Raw genomic sequence first — 10,122 nt, 5'->3', positions numbered from 1 at the left:
TCACAGTCAGCTGTGTCTAAACTGATGACCAAATACAAACAACATGGGAAGGTTGTTAAAGGCAAACATACTGGTAGACCAAGGAAGACATCAAAGCGTCAAGACAGAAAACTTAAAGCAATATGTCTCAAAAACCGAAAAATGTACAACAAAACAAATGAGGAACGAATGGGAGGAAACTGGAGTCAACGACTGTGACCGAACTGTAAGAAACCGCCTAAAGGAAATGGGATTTACATACAGAAAAGCTAAACGAAAGGCATCATTAACACCTAAACAGAAAAAAAAACAAGGTTACAATGGGCTAAGGAAAAGCAATCGTGGACTGTGGATGACTGGATGAAAGTCATATTCAGTGATGAATCTCGAATCTGCATTGGGCAAGGTGATGATGCTGGAACTTTTGTTTGGTGCCTTTCCAATGAGATTTATAAAGATGACTGCCTGAAGAGAACATGTAAATTTCCACAGTCATTGATGATATGGGGCTGCATGTCAGGTAAAGGCACTGGGGAGATGGCTGTCATTACATCATCAAATGCACAAGTTTATGTTGATATTTTGGACAATTGAAGGATGTTTGGGGATGATGAAATCATTTTTCAAGATGATAATGCATCTTGCCATAGAGCAAAAACTGCAAAAACATTCCTTGCAAAAAGACACATAGGGTCAATGTCATGGCATAGGGTCAATGTCAATGAGCAGATCTGATTTGATGCAGGTGTTAATTTGGGGGATGAAAATTTACAGGGTGATTCCATAATTTTTTCCTCAGAATTGAGTGATTCCATATTTTTTTCCTCTGCTTGGTCTAAAAAAGTAACCGCCACAATCTTTTTTTCTTGATTTCTTATAGTGTTTCTTAAAGCCAGAAAGTTGCCATTTGAAATGACTTTAGTTTTGTGTCGTGTCTGTGATCTGATTTTTTTCTACAAAATTAAATAACTGAATGAACATCCTCTGAGGCCGGTGATTCCATAATTTTTGCCAGGGGTTGTATTTAGCATCTGTAAAATAACGTCTGTAACCCTTAACCATACATTACACATCCCCCAAAAAAATCAATCAATCAATCAATCAATCAGTAATACAGATGCAAACAAGGACTCACTGGACATTAACACTGTCACACTATGATATAAACCTAAAAATATTTTAAGTAGGATAGAGTAAGGCAAGACCCAACACCAAATGTTTTAAAATAATATTGAAAAATAAGAAAAACGAAAATGAAAGGAAGGGAGAAAATGGAAAAAAGGAGAAAAAGAAGAAAAACAATATTAATCAATAATAATAATAATTGTAGAGGTGAACCTCAAGAACACAGATCCCTTATGAAAGGAAATGTATTAGAAATAAAAAAGACAGAAAAAAAACACCTCAAATGAATGATGGTCTTACTGATCTTACATACATTGTCCATCTTTGCCATTTAAAAAAAAAAAATCCCTGTTGATGCTTTAAAGCAGAAGTTATCCTTTCCATCTTGAAGATATCATATACTCCTCTACTGTAGATGTTCCTGGTTTAACCACCTTCTAGTAATTGCTTTTCTGCTGGCTCCGCTAAGGATTTGAAATAAATATTTGTCATCCAAAGACACATTTTGTAAAGATAAAAAGTGTTTTCAGTGAGAGAACTGTTTTTTTTTTAACATTTATGGCAAAGGTTGTCTCAAATAGGTACTGAAACTAGAGGTGACACTCACAGGCAGAGCCAGGGGAGCACTAGGGAGAACTTCAGCTACTCCTGGGATTGTCAAAGCATTCCCTTAGTACCCCCCAAAAATTGTTAGTTAGTTATACACACAGATCCAGATAAAAAAAAAACACTTTATGAATTAAACATCAATAGCCAAAATATGCATGTGATCAAAATCAACAAATAGCACAGCACTCATGTAACATTTGACCCTACGCTTCTCTTCAGCTTGTGTGCTAAGTTTTTGCTAGCTTGATTGTGGTGTATAGAGTGCAGAGATCGTTTTGTTTATCACAAACGTGCACAGTTGGATAAAACGGCTTCAGACGGTGGGGAAGCAGCAAGTCAGGCTGTCTCTGTCTCGGTGGATGCCGAAACCTTTGATTAGCCAGGAACCGAGCAGGACCAAGAAGAGGATGAGGAAGGGCAACTACCAATGCTCTCCACTGACAAGTCTGGCCATGCAGATGACATTAGCTGTCAGCCATGCAAGGGTCCAAGGTGCCCTGTATTGCAAAAATACCCTCCATCCTGCCCACAGCCCATCACTATGGAGTCAGGGAGGAAAATCTGTGTGCAGAACTCTGTCACGCTCACCGGCTACTTCAGAGGAAAGAAGAACGGGGCCGTGGGATTAGTACCATGTAGGAGTTTTCATCCCTTATGAGACCGTACAAGGATGACTTTATAGACTTGTTTAAACTCCTGTCCACATCTCCGACTCGTCCTGTCACACCAGCGAGCTGCGAGTGCAGTTTCTCATGTCTGTGTCATTTAAAGATCTACTTGAGGAACAGCAGCGGAGCCTCTCAGACCAGCAACCTGGCACGGGTACCAATAAACTCAGAACTCGAGCCCTGGAGCAAGAGCCCTTAACCATAAAAACCGGAGGATTGTTTTATTATGAAGACATCAGAAGGTTAGGGTGATATGATATCTGCTTTGCGATGCAGAATTATTATTATTTTTTTTTTTTTTAAGTACTTGTGCTGCCTATATGTCATGAAAAAATTCTCCTCGGGGCGACTGCCCGCCTTGCCCGTGCCAAAAACTGTGTCTGGACACATTGATTATTGCCTCGTTTCTGCTTAAAACTGACTTTAGAATGATTTAAGAGGTTTTACTTTGTCATCTGATGGCTAATAATCACATTATTCCCTTTGATTGCTCTGGGTGTAGAGAGTCAGACTCAGACGTGCTGCTGTGGTCCCAAATGACACATGCGCAGTGAAGGCAGGGCAGACCAACTTATAGGGGCAACCGTTCACTTGGCAACACTGTCAAAAGGCCCATTTGTCGCTTATTTTTGATCAAGAGTGCTGTATTGTGGTATGATTGTTCATGGACTTTCAGGTCAATATTACATTTTTATGATATGGCTGCGACACTACGCACACTCTGATTGGCTGATTACCAGTTGAATATTTTTCCATATCAGACCAGATATCATGACAATCGGTCCGCAAGCATATTTTCGTTACAAACCAGGAAGCTAATAGCACAATTAGAAAAACGAAGTCAGACATGAACATACTCAATAAATATCAAAACAGCATCAGAAGTAAACAAATAGATTGAAAGTTTACCAGCTAACGACTGGACCGTCTGTTAGCAAGTTTTTCATGGAGGCGAAGAAAGTGAACAAGCCCAACACCGTCAGGAGCATATTCGGGTGATTAATGTACGTTTGCATGTTTATATATATATATATATATATATGTGTAGCTTCCAGTCGAAATCAGTTAGCCCGGCTGATGGTTTAAGGGTTTTATTGATTTTTTGCCGTTCTCAAACCAACGTAAGAGCTATGAAAAAGGGGCAAAGAAATAAAACAATACATTAGAACACAGACTACTTATGGGTTTTAACTTAATATTCTACTCTTTACTAAAGACATAACATGCTTATTTACAACATATTCCTCGATAAATTTACCGTACCTTGTAGCCACTTTCGACTGAAACTAAACTTTCTCTCCCCGTTTGAGCTCCATCACGTTTCTCCTTGCGTTTGCTCACCCTCCTCGTTTTTTACCTTGTGTCAAGTTACCTTCCGACACTATCCTTTTCGATACACTTCCGGGTTGAAAGGAAGTACAAAAATAAAAGCACAATAAAACATCTAATGGAAATAAACTTTACCCTTGGGTCATCACACTCCCACCAAATAATTTGGTGTTTTAACACACTTTAACTTAACACACAAATTATTTCCTTACATGAAATGACCCTTTTACATAAAATTATGAACTTATAAACCTTCCTGCGTTTTATATTGAACTTTATCTCTAACAAGCTTCTAATAGCAGAATCAACTTGTGAACTGGGCGTTCTACCACAGATACCTTACTCACGCGTTCACCTCTTTTGCTCAGATTTTTATCTCCAAGCAATACCTTCACCCGTCTTACGAGCCCATCTTTGTCTGTTACAGTTTCTGAGACTCTTCCGAGCCTCCACATAGATCGTGGTTGTGTTTCGTCCATGTCCATTATTATATCATCTACTTGAATGTTTCTCTTAGGCTTGTGCCATCGTTGTCTGATCATGATGTTGTGGAGGTACTCCTTCCTCCAACGGCTCCAGAACTGCTCTGCCAGATACTGCACTTGGCGCCATCTCTTTTGTCCATACAGGTCCTCCCGAACAAACCTTCCTGGGGGGGGGGTAAAGCGGTGGTAGCCTTCATGGTGATGAGGTGATTAGGAGTCAGTGGTTCCAAACTGTTCGGATCGTTGAGGTTATCTGTTGTGAGTGGGCGGCTGTTTACGATCGCTGCTGCCTCGTACAAAAAGGTCCTTAAGGAAGTGTCATTGAGTCGACTAGGCGAGAGGCTGAGTGTATAGTTCAGAATATTTCTCACAGTCCTTATCTGTCGCTCCCACACTCCACCAGCATGGCTTGCATGAGGTGCATTGAAGACAAAATCACATTGCTTTTCTGTGAGGAAAGTTACTAGTCTCTCAGCATCAACTTCCTGTAGAGCTGCATTCAATTCATTTTTGGCGCCTACAAAATTGGTACCGTGGTCACATTTAATCTGTTTGACCGAGCCCCGTAATGCGATAAAGCATCGCAGTCCATTGATAAATGCATCAGTTGTAAGATCATCCAACATCTCAACATGAATGGCACGAGAATAAAAACATGTGAAGAGGAGACCATATCTTTTGTGTTCTTTCCGTCCTTGTTTTATCAGAAATGGACCAAAAACATCCATGCCGCAGTAGGTAAAGGGTGGAGAGGGTTCCATTCTTTCCACTGGGAGATTACTCATTTTCTGACATTCCACAGGTCTCCTAAGTCTACGACAAAACACACACTGGCGAACATAGGATGCAACTGCTTGACCCAGTCTGGGAATCCAGTAGCCATTGGATCGGATTTCATTCATTGTCATACCTTTGCCTTGATGATTAACCCTTTCATGGCAATGTGCAATTATCAGTTTTGCGACATGATGTTCTCGAGGAATGACAGTTGGGTGTTTGAAAAAGCTTGAAAGGGATGAGTGGTGCAGTCGTCCTCCCACCTTGAGCACAGCATCTCTGTCCAAAAACATGTCAAGAGGGTGCAGTTTGTTGTTACTCGGTAATGGTCTACCTTTGCTTAGTAACTTTATTTCTTCCCGATATGCTTGTCTTTGGAGAGCTTTGATGATTACAAGCTCTGCCTTTTGCCGTTCACTTACAATAGAGTGTGCCTTTGATTTATCCTTCAGCAGACGGCGTCTGAGACGTGCTACAGCACTGATGGCAAGAGACCAGGATGAAAACTTTACCAGTCGATCAGCAAGACTCACATGTTCGGTTGTTTGTGTGTGTAATATTTGCACCTTCCTCACTTCTGGATCTCCGATTGGAAGTTCAATACTCTCCTTTGTGGGGTGGTGTATTTCCCCTTCCCACAGGAATTTAGGACCTGTGAACCAGTCAGATGACAGTAGTTCATCCATTGTTGTTCCCCTGGATGCCTTGTCTGCAGTTTTCACAGGTGGGAACATAAAACCACTGTTGTGGGATTGTACTATTGCGAATCTTCTGTACTCTATTCGCAACAAAGGTGTGGAAGCGTCTTGCTTCGTTATTTATGTATCCTAGGATGACCTTTGAATCTGTCCAAAAGAACTCTTCCACATTGTCATACAGTAGTTCTTCTCTGAGCAGGCTACTCACTGTGACTGAGACTGCTGCTGCAGTGAGTTCCAACCTTGGGATGGTGGTGACCTTTGTGGGAGAGACACGAGCCTTTCCCATGACAAAAGCACAGTGAACATCTCTGTCACTGTTTATCAGTCTTAGATATGAACATTGTCCATATCCAGTGGTGCTTGCATCTGAGAAATGATGCAGTTCCCTTTTCACCACTTCTCCAAAGCCATCAGGCACATAACATCTAGCTATCTGCAATTTCTCTAGTTTGATGAGATCTTTTCTCCAACACTCCCACCGTGGCCTTAGATGTTCAGGCAGTGGGTCATCCCATCCAGTACCTTGACGACACATCTCCTGCAGGATTTTTTTGCCATTGAGAAGGTAGGGGGCAACAAATCCCAAAGGATCGTATATAGTTGCTACAGTTGACAACATCCCACGCCGTGTAGGAGGTTGTTCTCTTGGCACAAAGTTGAATGTGAAGCAGTCTCTTTCTATGCTCCAGTGAATACCCAGTGCTCTCTGTTGTTTCAGAGAAAGCAAGGTCCTTTGTTTTGATGTCCTTTGCATGTTCTGATGCTGGTATGCTGTTTAGAAGTGCATCGCTGTTCGATACAAACTTGTGTAGCCGCAGACCACCCTTTGCACAAATTTCACAAGCCTCTTGTGCCAGCCGTATACCATCTTCTACGGTCTTTGCACTTGTTACTCCATCATCCACATAAAAGTCTCTGGCTATGAACTGAGAACCTAGTGGGAACGCAAGACTGTTCTCATTGGCTAGGTGTTTTAGCCCATAATTTGCACACCCTGGGGAGGAGACGGCGCCAAACAGATGTACTGTCATCCTGTACGCTTGTGGCTGTGTGCTTGTATCTCCATTTTTCCACCACAAGAAGCGGAGGTAGTTGCGATCATTCTCTTGGACTTGAAACTGGTGAAACATTTTCTCTATGTCGCACATTAGAGCTATTTGATGCTGCTGGAAGTGTAGAAGAACACCTGTCATATTGTTGATCATGTCTGGTCCAGTCAGGAGTTGCTCATTGAGACTGGTTCCTTTATGCTTGGCTGAACAGTCAAAAACCACACGCAGCTTATCAGGTTTCTTTGGGTGATAAATGCCATGATGTGGTATATACCACGTTTCACCAGGAAATGCATCATCTTGAGCTTCCTCAGCATCACCTCTTTGAATGATGTCATTCATGTACTTGACATAATCTTCCTTGTATGTCTCGTCTCGGGCAAATTTCCTCTTGAGTTGGTTAAGTCGGACCTCTGCGAGCTGTCTGTTATCAGGCATCTGTGGTCTTTCCTTGAAGGGGAGTGGCATTCTATAATGACCTTGTTCAGTCTTCCTTATGCCCTTTTTGAGTTTGTCGAGGAAGATGAGATCCTCTTGTGACACTGTTCGGTCATTTTTGCTGACCTCTTTGAAGTCACTTTCCAATGCACGAATTGCATCCATGGGAGTTACTGAAGGGATCTCTTTTACAGTGACACGGTGACAGAGGCTGCTTGTCATATCAGTCTCAAGGCAAGGTTCTGAGCTGCCAACTATACTCCATCCTAAGTCTGTCTGCACAGCATAAGGCTCATCATTTTGGCCTAGTATCACTTGTCTTGGTGCTAAGGCTTGGGGACAATTATAACCAATCAAGAGAGCTACTTCACAACTGAGGAGTGGTGGGACTTCATCGATAATTGGTGATAAATGACTCCAGCGTTTGGCTGTTTCACGAGTTGGTATGTGATTGCGGTTTGCCGGAATACAGTCCTTCGTGTATGCAGGAGGGAGCTGGATAACTGTTGCAGAGCTGTAGCCCCTGACACGAAGACCACACACCTTTCCACTGCTTACAACTGTATTCTTTCCCATCATGGTAGTTAATTTTAGTTTCACTGGATAAACATCGGTTTGCAGTTCATGGCTCACATCCTGATCAATGAAGGCGGTGTCACTTTGTGTGTCCAGTAGTGCATAGACAAGCTTTTCCTTGCAAGGACTTGCAGTTGATGACACCCACACTGGAACTATCATTGAGGTGTTGACAGATTGTCCTTCTCTGGCGATGTTAAGTGACATGGCAGCTGTTGTCTCTGGTGTGTCAATTTGTGCTGCACTTTCAATATTCATATGCCTTTCTCTTTTCAGATCACTACTGTAATTTACATCATGAAGGCATCTTGGATGCCTTTTTGCACATATGTCACAAGTAAGGCGGTAGTTACAGTCCTTCACACCGTGACCTGGTTTCAAACAGCCATAGCACAATTTATTGTCCTTGACAAATGACCTTCGATTTTTCAGAGGCATTTTCATGAGGTTTGGGCACTTGTGGAGTTGATGTGTGTCTTGGCACAACATGCATGGAGATCCCGTGCGTGTTTTATGAGTACATTGTTCATCTCTTTGTACAGTCATTTTTGTATTGAATACACTGGCCTTGTTTCTTTTATTGTCTTTTGGATTACCTTTGTCGCCTGTTGTCTCCAGAGAACGGAGTGCATGAATAGAGGTGACTGGGTTACAGGCAACGTCCGCTTCTTCTGAAAGAAATGCAGCAAAATCACTGAAGCGGGGAAACTCTTTACCTTCCATCAGGGCCTTTGTAACATGGCGATTCCACCTGGCAGCTAACCAGTCTGGCAGTTTCTGTGTGAGCCTTTGGTTTTCTTCACAGTCGTTTAATATTTCCAGGCCCTTTACATGGGGTATAGCAAGCATGCACGCATTTGTGAAATCTGAAAAACGTCTTAGCCCTTCAGCGTCTTTAGACTGTATTTTTGGCCAACCTGATAGCCTCTCTCTGAATGCTCTTTGAATAACGAATGTCTGGCCATACCGCTGGTTAAGCTTTTCCCAGGCATCTCGGTAGGCTTCCTTATCATTTCTGAAGAAGATTCCTTCAAGGCATTTACGAGCTGGACCGCTCACATACCTTTTAAGGTAATACAATTTGTCTGCAGCTGAGATGCCCTTTTGATCAATCAGTGACATGAAGGAGGATTTCCATTCAATAAAGAGGATTGGTTCTCCATTGAACACCGTCAGCTCTGGTGTAGGAAGTCTGTTCATCATTATGCTGTCTTGAACTGCCTTTGCAAGCTGAGCGGCACTAGGGGTTACTGATGATGTAGGTGTGTTAGATGGCAGCTGAGATGCGCTGTTGGGGATGACTTGCTCACTTCTGACTGATTGGATGTCTCCCACCTGTATTATTTGTCTGTTGTAAGCTTCAAGCCTGACTCGGGCTGCTTCCACCTCTTTCTCAGCCTGCAGACGCTCCAACTCAGATCTTTGAATTTCCATTTCTTTCTTGTGTTCTTCCAAAGCCTTAATCCTTTCCTTCTGCTTTCTTTCCTCTTGAGCGATCTTGTACTCGACCTCCTTCACTGCCAGCTCTGCGGCTGCCTCAGCCTGTTTCGATGCAAGGTGAGAAGATGAGGAATGGTGGGTGCTATTTGAATTTGCAGCAGTAGAACCATATATGGGGAGCGCATAGTCACGATCTAGAAGCTCACGTAGATTACTTCTTACATCTTCTCCATCAAAATCTCCATCAACACCAGATAATCTTTCAAAGATGATTTTCATAATGTCACGAGTTACTGCTTCACAAGCGTCAATTTTTCTCCGTAAATCTGCTGGTGGTGCCACATGGCTCCTTATTTCAGAGTACAGTTTCATGATGTCATCTTTACCCTTTTCTAATATGTCTGCGAGTGATGACAGAATTATTTCACTTAGGTCTGATTTTCATTTTTTCCTTGCTGCACGTGCTTCCATTTTCCACTGTTCATATAAGTACAAAAGTCTTTTTTCCTTTTTATTTAATTCTTCCTTTTGATAAGCAAGCATCCTTTCAGTTGGTGTTTTTATTCTTTCAGAGCGGCGTGGCACATCAGGCATGTCCTGGCCTATACTCTCTGAATGAGCCACCAGATTTTCTTGCCATTTAATTGTTGCTTGCATGACTTCCACTGTGTTCTCACTTTCATTTTGAAGAGAAACTTTAAAATTCTCAGTTCCCTTTTGTAGACACGGGGTCTGCCCGTTAATGTCCTGTGAGTTCTCCATGTTTAATTCAGATGTTCGTTCCATTGTCCATTCAATTTTCCGACCAACTGCTGCCACCTGCTGTCCGTCTTGGGTACACACCGTTGAACCTCGAGACCATGTTGAGGAATATGGCGGCGAGCGGCTACAAGCTCTTACTGTAGCTTCCAGTCGAAATCAGTTAGCCCGGACTGATGGTTTA

Source organism: Thalassophryne amazonica, chromosome 14, assembly GCF_902500255.1.
Source record: "Thalassophryne amazonica chromosome 14, fThaAma1.1, whole genome shotgun sequence".
In the NCBI taxonomy this organism is placed as follows: Eukaryota; Metazoa; Chordata; class Actinopteri; order Batrachoidiformes; family Batrachoididae; genus Thalassophryne; species Thalassophryne amazonica.
This window is presented reverse-complemented; position numbering follows the sequence as displayed.